Source organism: Hyaena hyaena, unplaced genomic scaffold (assembly GCF_003009895.1).
Source record: "Hyaena hyaena isolate Hyena2069 unplaced genomic scaffold, ASM300989v1 scaffold_310, whole genome shotgun sequence".
In the NCBI taxonomy this organism is placed as follows: Eukaryota; Metazoa; Chordata; class Mammalia; order Carnivora; family Hyaenidae; genus Hyaena; species Hyaena hyaena.
Window position 1 is genome coordinate 54,664 of NW_024080940.1, and position 15,502 is coordinate 70,165.

Genomic DNA, 15,502 nt, shown 5'->3' on the forward strand with positions numbered 1-15,502 from the left:
CCACACAAACGCATTTTCTATTTAAAATACAAATGTAAATGAGAATAAATTAAATGCATATCCCTCAGTTCCACCAATCATACCACCAGGAACTTATCCTACATGTACGTTCTTATGTATGTTCAAAAATACCACCAAGAATGTTCGCTGCAGCTTTATACCAATGGCAAAAGACTGGAAATGACCTTATTGTTTATTAAAAGTAGACTGGTTAAGTGAATTAGGTTATGTTCATACAGTGAAACACTATGCAGATGTTACCAAAAGGTGTGAAATGTTTTGATAAAAGATACTTAGTAAAAAATAATGCAGGAAAAAATATAAATGAGGTTATGGTGATAAGGCCTCTGATATCATTAGTGTCCTTATAAGAAAAAGAAGACACCTAAGCTCACTTTCCTTCTGAAGCTGCATGAAAAAGAGGTCATATGACTACAAAAGGTGATGCAGCAGCCTACAGGCCAGTAAAAGGGGCCTCAGAATGAAACATACTTTGCTGACACTTTGATCTTGGACTTCCCAACCTCCAGAACTGTGGGAAATAAATTTTTGCTTAAGGCACCCATCTGTGGTATTGTGATGGCTTCCCAAGCCGACTAAGACACTCCCATCACCCTCTCCATTAAGAAAACTTTGAATGATTGCTTCCTATGCCATCGTCACCATTGACCATCTTGAGGGGCGAGTCTCCGTGCTCTGGGGTCTGTGTTTATCAGGAAGGGAACAAAGGAGAGAAGTCTTCCCAGCATCACCTCATCACCTCTAGCATTTTTTGCTAGACATTCTATTTAAACAGTTTTCTTTAAGGTATAAATCTTCCCCTGGGAAAATGTGGCCTTTCATCATCCCCATCATTCTGCTTTCTACAATCCAACCCTTTGGAGGCCAGTTTCAGGCTCATCTTCTCCAAGGAATGTTCCTTGGATTTTAATTACTTCACTTTCTAAACTTCTCTGGCATTATTGTCTGCATGAAATAATTTAAAATTTAAAAATTTAACATGCTCATACATGTTTTCTCTCCCTTCCCAGCAGTCCCATGTTCCCTTCTGCAAATGTGTTCCCAATATTTATTTTATTTTTCACTTTTCCACTAAAGTGTTACTGTTGGGCAGGTGCTAATCTACCATGATAATCTCTCTTATGTTCTTCTATCTTTGTGCAATGCATACCCACACATATTCCTACAATCTTTTGCATCTGGCCACTTCTTTACACCAAAGATATTTTAGGGTCTAGGTATTTCTTTACTTTCCCCAGCACCCTGGTGACCTCAGCAAGTTAAGGGATTTTTATACCATCTCTTTAACCAGGCTGTTAATTTTGTTTTTATATGGCTTCTCTGTGAGAGAAATTAGTATGATCAGTCTGGACTTCCCAAGGGCCTTTAATAGGTCTCTGATTACCTAAGTTATTTTTCTTTTTATTTTTGAAAGAATGAGAATGTGGGAACAAAAAGTAGCAAGGGTTCTCTGGAGTGCATTGTGTGTATTCATAAGTAAGAAAACAAAGAAAGGAAGGATCAGTGAGCCAAATACCTCTGGTACCATTGTCCATATGCCCTTTCTAGAGCTGGTTCAATGGATAAACCATCAGTCACTATTCCCAGGCCTTTTATTTTAAAACTTTAAATGCTTCTCTTGAACACATGGGTTTGGATTTACCTGAGAAGAGCATAACATATGAGTGTGTTAAATTTCAGGAGTAGCATGACTTTTTTTTATTGACTTTATGAAGGCTTTACAAGACTTTATGGCTTATGAGAAACCATTAGCTGTTTTCATTATCAACCTTTATTTTGTTTTGTATGATCATATTACTATGCTCCAACCTAGTAAGAAGGGGACAAGGAGGAGGAGTTTCTCCTCTTGACTTTTAAAGTCCCGTATATGCCAAATCACAATAAGATACACACATAAAACACAAAAGATATCCACAAAATCTTCATTTGTTAAATACTTTCCATCCATCCAAGGAGACAGGCATAGTAATCAGAAAGTTCACATTCGTCATATAAAAGCAGTAAATGCCTGCCATCAGGCTTTGGAAGTCTCAATCAACCAGTGTGTACTGAACACTCAGCCATTTATTTCCCAACTGTCTACTTTATCAAATATATGCATAACAGCATGTGAGTTACTATGAGTCATAAAAAATATATGAGGTACGATCCTTATCCTCAGGAACATTATAAAGAAGCTTTACAGTCTCACAGAGGGGCAAGACATATACAAGATGCGCTATGAGGAAACAATGTCTGACAAAGTCATTTTCAAGGGTAAAGAATGTTGGGCAGGAACAGCATCCTTCCTAGTTCTGAATTACATACTGCTGAGGAGGGAACAGAAACATGGTAAACCTAAGTATGGATTCTATTTAGCTTTGGAAAGCTTCTGTTTTTCTTTGGTCAACCCAAGATTGCATTCCCAAAGCATGTATCAGTTTACCATGGGGAGAGGTTATAGAAAATATCAAGTACCTAAGGAAAACTGATTGGAGATTCAACGTTAGCATATGATTTGATAGTCACAGACTGAATTTTTATGACACTTTACAAATTCACATGCATTACTGGCCCTGTTGGCAACACTTCAAGGTAGGCAATATAGGTATCACATAATTTTATAGAAGAAGAAAATAAAAGGTCAAGACACTATCTGACTTGTCCAAGAACCTGAATGTATCTGTTCGAGTCCTGAAAGGAAACAGATGGCATATCTAGAGGGTCTGACTGAAAATGATTTATTGAAGGGCAGAGGTAAGGGGCTGAAGGAGTAGTAAAGCACACAGGGGCTAAAAAGCAGGAAGCTACAACTAACCAAAGCTTGAAAAAGAGAGAACAATCTTGCCAAAGCCTGGTGGGAGGTGCCACTTTGAAAGAGGGGCTGTCTCACAGGATAATGAACTTACTTGCAGAACTATGGCAAAAAAAGGTAAAGTCAAAGAAGAAATACCTTGATCTTTCTCTCTTCTCACCCTCCCATCCCCTGCCATGCCTTCCAATGACCAAAATAAATCAGAAGCTAGAGCAAATATCTCAGATCCCAGATGATGTAACCAAAAGCTTCCCAGGAGTAGATTAGCAGAGGGGGTGCAATTGATCTGGAGGAAATAGACAGGAGCAGCATACTAGGTAAAAATAAGTAGTTTCAGATCCACAAATTCAAAGTTCTTCTTCCTTTAATTACTAGTCAGATACACCCCAGATGGTAAATGAAGAGTTAACTGTAACCATTTTTAAAAATTAGAAAACAGTCAGGGTGGCTGTTGGGTGACTCAGTTGGTTAAGCGTCCAACTCTTGATTTCAGCTCAGGTCATGATTTATGAATTTGAGCTGCACATCCAGCTCTGCATAGACAGTGAGAAGCCTGCTTGGGATTCTCTCTCTCTCTCTCTCTGCATTCCCCTGCTTGCATTCTCTCTCTGTCTCTCTCTAAAAAATTAATAAACAAACATTTAAACAATTAGAAAAGATCCCTACTTGAGATGCATTTCTTCGTCAGGTTAGACTGAAGCTTCTATATTTCCTGATGTCTTATAGCTGTTCTGGAATACTTTTCACTCGGATAGAAGCCATACTTTGTAATCTGCACTTTTAACTACATAAGTATATCTTCACCTCTTCAAAAAAGATGCAACCTCGAGAGATCATATTTTTGCATTTCAGTATAATGCTAAGTTTGATAGAGTCCTATTTAAATAACAAAAACGAAATTTGGGAAAAATGATGGAGACTGGTAGGTGCTGTGTTTGACAAACACTAGGGCATGCAATCATAGAGTGGTATAAATTTCCTCTGTAAAGGATGCAAAATTAAAGGAGACAAATTGGGGGTAGTAATTTAGCCTAATTTCTACTACTTAAGAGAAATAATATATTTTTTTCACACTACAGAAACAGATTTGGAACTCAATACTTTGGAAGTCTTTGGAAAGAAAGTGGCAAAAAGCAACTGTAGAATTGAGGAAAAGGCTGCATTAGGAGGCTGTGGGAGGTGAGGGTAGAGTTGTGGAAGTCAAATTTTCTTGCTTATTTGTTCAGGGCATGCCCTGTGCTGAGCCACTCATTACCCTGGTAGGATCCCTTCTGAGTACTCTCACCTAGCAAGCTACCATACCACTGTACTGAAAGCTAAGCAAACTGTCACTAAGTGTCACCTTCCCCACAGAGCATTTTGCTTTTATTTCTTAAGGGAACCAATCCAATTTCGTTAAGAATGATTTCCTCTATGCGTAAACTAACTATATTTCCTTCCACTACTTAAACCAAGGCTCAGGCTTATCCACCCCATTTCCGAATATTTGTTTCCATTTTCCACAGAACAATGAGGATAACAGTGATTTGTGGTTAAAGGGCCCGAACACCTGATTGACAAATGTAATCTTTCATTAAAAAGAAAATTTAACTTCAGCTCAGGTCATGATCTCACACTTCTTGCCTTTGAGCCCGGCGTCGGGCTCTGTGCTGACAGGTAGCTCAGAGCCTGGAGCCTGCTTCAGATTCTGTATTTCCCTTTCTCTCTAACCCTCCCCTGCTCATGCTATCTCTCTCTCTCTCTCTCTCTCTCAGAAATTAAACAAAAAACATTAAAAAAAAGAAAATTTAAAGAAGAAAAATATGGAAAGTATCCAATGAAGATACTTAAACAATTAAAACTGTTCAATTTTATAAGAACTCAGAAACAATATGACTGGCCTTCTGTGACCAGTTTGCCAATTAGGGCAAGGTTATGGCTCCTGAAATAGAAGAGGGGCGTAGTCAGTATCCTTGCAACTAATTTGTTTTTATGTAGACCAGAGTATCAAGCAGGGTACTTAACCGTAGGCCGCAGGCAGAGTTCTCAGAGAAAGAGGGTTTTTTTTCCCCTCAGTTTTTCTGCTGTTTGAGTTAGATTTTAACTGATGTGCATAATAAAATATTGTCTATCTTAATGATAGAGAACAAACTACGGGTTGATGGAGGGAGGTGGATAGAAGATGGAAGACGGCACTTGTGATGAGCACCGGGTGTTGTATGTAAGTGATGAATCACTGAATTCTATTCCTGAAACCAATATTGCACTGTATGTTAGCTAACTAGAATCAAAATTAAAACAAAACAAAACAAAACAAAACACTATCCATTACTATCCATTATCCATGTAGATACCATTCTGACTAAGCTCCTGAACCAAATATTTTAACCCAGAGAACACCTTTGTGAAATGATTTTTATTTGTATATATTATATATAAATGTACATAATTATGCTTTATCTATTATATATTCAATTTGAATATAGCATATATATATAATTGAATTAACATACATAAGTATTATAATTTAACTTAATAATATTTAGTAATATTTAATTAATATGTGGTCGGCATATAATGTTCTATTAGTTTGAGGTATACAACATAGTGATCCAACAATTATATACATCACAGAATGCTCAGCATTCTAAGTGTGGTTGCATTTGTAACCATACAAAGTTATTACAATATTATTGACTATATTCCCTATGCTGTACTTTTCATCCCCATGATTTGTTTATAACTGGAAGCTTGTACCTCTTAACCCCCTTCATCTATCTTTCCCATATTTTGACTGAAGTTTACCTAGTTTGGTACAGCCCAATTTATTCTATCAGGAGGTTCTTCAATTATCCAATATTTCCTCTACGTAAATTCCTTTCTATCTAAAAGGATATGGCTGTCTCAAGGCCCCAAATGGTGATGTTAAGACTTTTCTTAAACAATGTTTTTCTATTTTAAAAAGTAATAAAGTCACATTACTGAAAATCCCATGCTTACTCATCAATATAAGTATCTAAAATGCTTTATGCCTACATTTATTCATTCAATGGACATGCTATAAAATCTTCTTGTTTGTTTTTTAAATTTCACTACAGTTTCATTAATTATCTCCTAAATTCATCACAACAATCCTAAGTAGGTGATATCACCTTCAAGAAGTCTTGCCACGTTATGGGTGGCAGGAGTTGGGGCAGCATTATTAAGATGCAGGCCCCGTTCCACAAAAATACAACTGAATTTAATTAGATTTTTTTAAAATCCAATTTTAGCATCATTAAAAAATGTCTCTGCAACTTTCTTAAGCAGCTGGTCATAGCTTCACCTTTGTACCACTTTTAACTCTATTTCTGAAAGCCCACAGTATCATTCTATGGTAACTGAATCCATTAATTACACAGCACACTTACTCCTGATGAAAATCTTATTAAGTGCTGCATGCTCTTGGTCCCAAAGAAAACTAAAATGCATTAGATGATTTGGCCCAAATTCATCATCTGTATGAAAGCAACTCAATGTACACAGCCCACTGATCCCAAGATTCTTATGTCACTTTACATTATAAAGAACCTTTTCACTTTAATGTGTCTGTGATCCATTAACCTCAGTAAGTAGACAATGTATCAGTATTTTGCCATTGTTTACAAAACAAGTAAAAAGGCTATAAATGAGCTAAAAACACTTAGAATGACTGAAGGTTAATGGGAGAGGGATTCTCAGGTGTTTTTTGTAAGCAAAAATAGTGAATGACAAATATGAAATTACAGAGATATATAATACTAATGTATTCATGATCATAGGTGAAATTAATTTGCAGAGGCTAAAACTCATTGCAGTGGTACCATTATATCCTCAAGATTTTATGATCTTCCTCCAACCCTCATTCTACAAGGATCAGATCAAATCAGCCACATCATGACTCAACACTATTGCTGAGTAATTTGGGTTATTCACTTGGTTACCTTCTGATATCTAGACTGCTATCATTACCTGAATATCAGTCATCTTTTACTTAAATTAGAGGAAGTTCTGTTTGGGTATTCTAAAAGTTTAAGAAAATTCATCCAGGTTAAGTTCTCATACTTAAAAGAATATTGCCTCATTTTCATTTTACTATTTTCCCCCCAAAAGAGACTCTGTAGACAATGAAGGTTTCTGTCTACTCCTTTATATCTTTGTAGATCAAGCATGTCTCCATGAATCCTTTTAAATGAAGTGTAACTTTAAGACATTTTAGTTCATACATGGGGCAAAATATACTCTATTCACTCATAAAAGAACAAATTAAACTTTAGCCCAAGATGCTTATGGATATAATGCCTACAGATTTGGCAATGCCAGCTGGATATATTCTTCAGTGTCTCTTTAAATCATTCTTAATGTATAAATGACATTTAAAAGCCCCCTTTTCATTGCAGTTGGCAGAGTACCTAAGACCATAACAAGTTACTTCCCCAGTAAATGTCATTTTCCCTTAACCACAGGGCTATAATTCAAAACTGTAGATTTTTTTTTAAAGAGAAGTGTTAAAAAAAAAAAAAAAAAGGCCCTCTGGGAATGAAGCCTAGGATTTCCCATCTATGTAAAAAGGGAGTTGTTACAGAGTGGGGAACTGGCTAGAGGCCAGGGGCCTAGAGTTACTACTTTCAAAATGACTTTCCAACTAACTGCACCAGAGGGAAGTGTCCTATATCTAGTCTAGCCATGGCAACTAGCAGGGAGAGGGAAACAAAGAGAAGGCAGGTGGTGGAGCTTAATGCAACACGGTGGCTAAATACACATACTTTGGAATCAGAAATCCAGGTTCAAATCTAAGTTCTACCACTTATTGACTGTAACCTTAGGCAATTTGATCTACCTCGTACCTCAGTTCCCTTATTGCAAAATGGAAGTAATAATGCACAGATGTATTAATTTTCTACTGTTGCAGAACAAAGTGTCATAAACAGCAGTTTCTGTGGATACAAATATAGAGACTTAAAACAACAGAAATCTATTATCTCATAGTTTCTGTAGGTCAGAAGTCAGGAACATTTTAGTGCCTATGTATATACCATGCTCAGAGTCTTACAAGGCTGAAATCATGGTGTTGACCGGATATACCCTTATCTGGGGTCCTAACTAGAAAAAGATCTGCTTCTAACTTCTCTGAGTTATTTCCATGTGAATATATGATGAAGGTTTCCACTTTGTTTTGACTGTAAATCAAAGGGCCATTCTTGGCTTTTGGAGGCTGCCTGCTCTTCCTGTCATGCGGTCTTCTCTCCAACATAGGAGTTTGCTACATCAAGACCAGGAGAAGAGTCTCTTTTACACTTTACAGTTCTTCTCCCAGCATGGACCCAGTCCCTTTGAGGGGCTCACCTGATTCAGACCCTTCTAGAATAATCTCTCTTTTGATTAACTCAAGGCCAACCGATTAGGGACCTCAGTAACATCTAAAAAATTATTTCACCTTATAAATAAAATAATCATGAAGTATAACTTTCATATTTATAAGTCTCATTCATACTGAAGTGAGTGTGGAGTGGGGATCAGATCATACAGGGTATACGGGTATATACAAGGGGGAAGGAATCCTGGGAAGCATTTTAGAATTCTAAGACAACAGGCTTTAAGAACCCTATGAAAGGACTGAGTTACAATAAATGTAAAAAATTTAGTCTCTGACTAGAAATAAGCACTATGTAAATTTTTACCATTATTGTTCTTCACAGGCTAAATTTCTTAGGAGGAAACACTGGTTCTAAATGACCTGTCCAATCATTGTGTTCTTGTGCTAGAGCTGGGATTAAATCCAGACCTCTCCTGATCTGTTCAAGGTTTTCTTCTTCATGCTACCTCCTCAATGACATTTGACCTAGGATAACCTTCTTGGAAAATGTTTCCTCCTGCAGCTGTTTCCTCTTTCTTTAAAAAAAAATTATTCAATTTAAACTAAAAAACAAAATAAAAAACTCACCAGTTCCTCTGCTTCTAAAGCAGCTATTTAAAAAAAAAAATAGTACCTCCTCCTGATTACCTTGAATGAACAGGTAACAAACCCGTCTTCATGGGGCCACTATGGTGTGCGGACTCTGCCATTTAATTCTCAAGAACTGCATGGGACTGGAGGAGCAGAGCACACCAAGATGTCCAAGCTGCAGATTCTGTCTACATAAATCACTGCAGATGTACAGTGTTGCCTCAGAAGGGGCTGGCCAACTAGGACCAGGGTCATATCATATATAGAAGATGTTTGAGTTTCTAAAGCTGCTCTTCCTTCCCACCAAAGTATAAATCACAGCTTGAGTTTGTAGATTGACTGGGCCTGTCAACTTACCCAGTTAACTCAAATAAATACACAAAACTCCCACAGTCAGTTTGGGGAAGGAAGTTCTTTACTTTGACCCCATATCTAATTAGATTCAGGAGGATTTTTTGCATCCTGGAGGCTGGGACTTGCCTGTAGTGACATACCAGATCTATCTTTTGTGCATATCTCAGTAGGATGCCTCTAAACAGAAACTTAAAAAAAAATTACAAATTCCTTCTCACAAAGCTGCTTTCTTCCTCAGGGAATCACTGATATGCTGGACAGACATTGCATTGACATGTAATGCTGATCCATGGAAGGTCTGAGATAAGGAGGGAAAAGTTTTCAGGTATTGACTTCCAAGGTCAGTGATGTCAAAGTAAGTATGTGGAGAACATGGGGGGCAGTGGATGGAATGACAGCAGCCTCATGCCTCTATGATAAAAATTTTTGAAATCATGTCCTAGTGAGCCTCCCTTACCATGTGTATTAGGTTTGCTAGGGCTGCCATAATGAAGTAACACAGTCTAGGTGGCTTACACAGACATTTATTTTCTCTTACTTCTGCAGATATAGAACTAAGATCAAGGTATGTATAGGGTTGGTTTACTCTGAGGCTTCTTTCCTTGGTCTGTAGATGGCTACTTCTGTTTTCACCTGGTCTCTCTCCGTATGTATCTGTGTCCTAACACCTATATAACCTCATTTTATATTAATTGCCTCTTTAAAGGTCCCGTCTCTAAATACAATCCCATTCTGATGTATTGGGACATAAAGACTTCATGAAGCACATGAATTGAGGAATGGCACAATTCTGTCCATAAAGCAATGTATTTATGAAGTGTATCATATTTCTATTTAGTGTTAAAGTGGAGAGATGTGAATGTTGCTAGCATATTGAGTGCTGATGCTCTGTCTCTGAATCCGTGATCAGATTAGACATGCTTCCCACTTATTCCAGTTACTGTGAAGAACAGAGTTGACAACATATTGTTGTAGAGGGCAAGTAGAGCTTGAGACTCTGATGAAGCAAACTCATTTTAGAATTTAGATAATAAAAAAAATGAAATGCAGATTCAAGGCACCACTCACTTTGTCTCTGTTGTTCATAGATATATTATTATAGCTTAAATAGTATCTGAAGTTAGTGGACTTTATAAATATTTGTCAAACAAATAAGAGAGTTGCTAAAAGCAGGAAGAGAAGTAACTAAAGGAGGAATGAAGTGATGTCAAAGCCAAACTGCCATTTTTACAAGGGCTCCCCCTTTAGAACACACTGCTAATAAAAACATTTCTCTTATATCTTTCCCCCGTAAAAATATGCATGCCTTTTTATTTATTTATTTATTTATTTATATTTTTTTAAAGAGAATTTTTTATTTTAATTTCTGAGAGAGAGAGACAGCATGAACAGGGGAGGGTCAGAGAGAGAGGGAGACACAGAATCTGAAACAGGCTCCTGGCTCTGAGCTGGCTGTCAGCACAGAGCCTGACGCGGGGCTCAAGCCCACAAACCGTGAGATCATTACCTGAGGTGAAATCGGATGGTTAACCATCTGAGCCACCCAGGTGCCCCTATGCATGCATTTTTAAAACTCACATACTATTTAATTTCAGCACATATTTTGTATATAGTAGGAGTTCATTGAAATGAATTGGAAGTCCTCTGATGTAGAGTTGTTTAATTACTATTCCAATGGGTGCTTTCTAATGGCTTGAACAAAAAATAGTTGCTGCTGGAATCTAAGCTCTGTTCTTTCTTTTTACTTCTCTGCAAACACAAGAGACATGTGACAGTATCCTGCATACATAATAATGCTTTACATCTCCTTCCTTGTTGCCATTGTCTTCTTTTCTTGAAAAACAGTCATAATTCTTTAATACTCCTGAACAGTCATCTAATTTTGTGACTTACCTAATGATTATTTTATTAAATCATATGACAACAACGTCTAACCTCATATCATTACAGGAATATTCTCTACAGTATTCCTGAGACATGTGCAAATGTACGTCTGCTTGAACAATCCCAGTGATGGGCAAGACTGCCCTGAAAGCCAAACTATTCCACTCCATTACTGAACCAGTGTAAATATTTGAAAAGTTTTCCATTCCTTGAGCTTGGATCTAACTTCTATAATGTCTATCTAACTGTCCTGATTTTTTCCCTTTGTATCGATATAGAAGTTAAATCTATCTTTTAATTTTACATATTTTGAATATTTCATGTTTTCTTTTCTCTAGAGAACCTATCTACCTTTTTCTCCAGTTTTATATTACACAGTCAGCTTATTGTTTTTACAAGTCATGCTGCCAAACAGTCTAGAATAATGAGAAAACTGATGTTTTTTGAAGCTAGAAGGAACCAAAATCATCTCATCTAATCAGCATATTTATCATGTGAAAAAGGAGTCCTAGAGAACCAACATATACACACAAAGTAAGAGTCTTATATACCACTCTATATGCTAAAGAGAAAAGAAATCTCAAATTCATCTGGTTGAACCCCAGCTCCTCCAGCTGCTTTGTATTTGCAACGATCCCAGCTAGCCCAATTAAGTCCAAATAAAATGAGGCAGAGATCATAAAGCATTTAAAGGGAAGAAATTAACTCAGCCCCATTTTATTTTGTCATCCAGAAAAAGAAAAACCCACATCCAGGTGCTTGCTTATGGCCAAAAAAATAAATTATATACACCAAACCCCACAAACTCTAAAATAAAGCTTTATGAGGTGTCAGATTGTGAAATGAATTTCCCTAGCTATAATCCCTACCAAATGGTTTTATGTGGCTTGTAACTCAAATGTTTAGTCTGAAGGAGTCAAGGAAGAACTGAATTCTTACCAGCATTGAACCAAAGCCTAAAGAGCTGAATCACCTGGCTGCAGGGTTGTGGCACAGACTGACCCATAGCCCACAAAGAGGAAGTCAGGACCTAGAAGGGGTTCTTTTGAAGGTGACTATAATGCAAGGAAAAGTAATGCAAGGCTATTTGTGCTTTCAAAACCTTGTGTTCCCCCTCGAGGGCATTGTTTTATTTCTGTAATGTAGGCAATCTTCCTAACTGAAAGTACTGGAGATAACTCAATTCCAAAATCCTTTATCTACAAAAGCTTAGTTGGACAAAACACCCCTGAAGAGCCCTCAGCTCAGGGGGAGGGAGAATGTTTACTTCTGAAGCGCCAACCTGAAGATTATGATTGAAGACTACAAAGGAACATTAGAGAGATATTTAGTCCAACAGTGTATTTTTCAAACTTCTTCTTGTGAAAAAATCATCTAGAGGTGGAGCCTGCTACAAATGCTGATTTCAGGGCCATACCACAAAATTCTGACGTAATAGGGGCCAGAGGGCCCAGGAATCTGCATTTGTACAGCCAATTTGAGCCTGAAATGCAGGTAGTAAAAAGACAATGATTAGAAACACCGACCTCATTCAGCTTTGTCACTGTATAAATGAGTAAGCCAAAGTACAGAGAAGTTACACAAGGAACTGGGGAAATAGACCCTAAAAGAGAACTCACATCTGATTTTGTTGTTCAATGGTGCTTCCTCAGCCTCACCATGCAATACATAATATGATAAATAACATCACATCTCAAAATACTGTATGATTACCCACAAGGCCTGCTGGCAGAGTTTGATCTGAACACCTTGCTCTTAGAGCCGGTGAGCTGTTTGTGGACCCAGGGAAGAAGCTGCCTCTTGTGAATAGAGTCTAATGTAGAGCAGAGATTTGTGTGTGTACTGCTGAACTCAGGCAGCTGCCCTCTGTCTACAGATGATGATCTGCGATAGCACGGACACCAGAGGTAAGGAGGTCATGTTACTGAGGCTATCACCTCAAGAAATCCTACTTGTCAGCTTGGACTTTTTTCTTTTCTGGGCTCCCAGCCTATGTTCCAAGATCTTCATTTATGATGTACTCCAATGAATATTTGCAAGGTTTTACTCGGTTGGTATCTCAACTCTCACCTTTTTTGCTTATCACTGTGTTAATTCATATACATGAATTAATGCGCTTTTTCCACATTTCACTGGAGACACCACAGGTGCCTGCTCAGAGCTACCGCTGTTTCCCTGCAAGTATATACCTGTCAGACTTAGAAAAAGGTCTAAGACAATAGTAGAATTTTACATTCCAACAGAAATTCTGGTGACCAACACTGGGATGTCACATTTTTCTATTTTTTTGTAAAGACATAGACCATATGACTACCAACTGTCACAAACATTTCATAAAAGAAGGTGCATTTAACACCCACAAATGGAAAGTAATGACATAAGTTTTAAATAATGAGTCTTTTGAATGACTCATTATTGTGTCCCTCTTTACTACAAACAGTGTGAACTTAAGAACAAAACAGCTACAGTCTTTGGACTAACATTTGTTGACTCAACATGACATATGGCCATAGGGAATAAATGACTTAATAAAAGTCATTTTATTCTTGCTTGTTACCAGAATCTTTGTATAACTTCCCTAATTTGTTCATTGTACGGTCTAATTTGTTTATTTAATCTGGTGTGCCGATCGCCTTATCCGATGACTCCTCAGAATTTGAGATGATTTCCCAGAAACCAGAGCTGCTGTTTTGAGTTGTAGGAAGGTCACATTTTTTTTTTTAAAGAAACTAATCTCATCTGTGTTCTGTTCTCTTTATTCCTCTTTTATTGGTCAAGGTATAGACGGGAAAATAAATATGACAAATGATTCCAGCTGCTGGACAACATGAACTTTTAAGCATTCTCACTACTGGGCAGATTGAGTATTCTTTTTATTTTGACTTTGAAAAGTATTTTTTTGGATCTATACCTTCTCAAAACAGAAAGAAGATGCTTCCTATTCCTCATTATATCAGTTTTATTGCAAGTAGCATGGAGATAATAAAAGATGTTTAATATTGGTTGCTTTTCAAATGTAGAAATTGCTGTTGTCCACTGAGAAGTAAGTGTGGTGAGAAAAGCTGTTTTCAGCTCATAAAGTTGTGGTTCTTATTTCATATTTTTATAGAGCCCTAAATGCACAGGGTGCTGACAATATTTGAAGTGGGGCCAAGCAAATCAAATTTCTGGACCAAAGCAGGCAGAGTCCATATACAGATCCAATGCAATAATAACCAATGATTCAAAATAAACATGTTATAGCTCAGGACAACTATAAAGGGAGGGCTATAGAAGGGGAAGTAGCTTTAGCATGTAGAAAAGAAGGGATCCCCTTATAGTAGAAAATAATAGAAACTCTTAGAATAAATCCTAGAGCTCAAAATCAGTTGTCCAAACCAGCATTTTCTTTAATAAGTCCTTCATGTTCCAGTTTCCCAGCAGAAAAAAAAAAAATCTACTCCAAGCCAATAAATCAGATGTCAAGTGTGTGCACATATAATACATTTTGATGCACACACGTTGATCCCTAGACACAGAGCCATTCAATCTTTGCCAGTTATTAAACTGAAAGCCTGGAAATGTCCTTATTTAGAGGTGCAAATAAAGCCTTTCTCCTGAAGCAAAAGGAAAAAAAAAAAACCCTCTAAATGGTGGAGGTTCTTTGAACTCTGTTAATAAATCAATCCAAGAATAGAGCACTGTGTTCACAACATGATCAATCAAAAGCCACATACAAAATGGAAAAAAAAAATCTTCCAGAGCAGTGCCAGAGGCTTATCACAATTGCTTCCTGACAGAAAGAGTGGATAAACAAGCTCAGGACAAGGCCAACCAAAGACTGGTCCAGGGACCTTGTTCCTTATTGCTTTAGGTATCAAATAGGAAGTAAACAGCTTAGAAACAGTTCTGAGAATTGCCTGAAGGAAGTGCTGCTTCCTCTCCCTGCACTTGCTAAGTTTGCTTATCTTTCATCCTCTCAGCACAGCCTTTTGCAAGCTGGCTGAGACCCTTTAGCAAAGACCATCTTTTCCCATCTGCCTCTGACCTAATGCCATCCAGCTGACCCAATAAATCCCCTCTCCTCCCTGGCCAACAAAATGTGATAAGGAAATGGAGGCACAAACAAAGTCCACCAATTTCCATGCAATGAGTCGCCTGAAGAAATACAGACATCTGGCTCATGGAAATATCCACCATAGTGTGGGAGAAAATGGGCACTGAGGGTGGGTAGGTTTCCAGCACCAACCAAACAGCATCTTAGCATGACTTAACTACTTCATCAGGCTTCCCGGGAGTAACCAATAAACAACTCTGGAGCTCATTAGCTGCCCAGCCTAGTGTTGGTTCCTACCAAAAAAAAAATGTAACCTTATTTTATGAGGAGCCTAGATTTGTGTTACCACCTATTGGACAAATTTTAATATACCATCATCACCAGCCTGGCACCTGATACTCACCTAAGGCTTTTCATGCATGTATGCCCATGGAGCATTAATGCAGCTGGCTGTCCAAGTTCTGTGAGC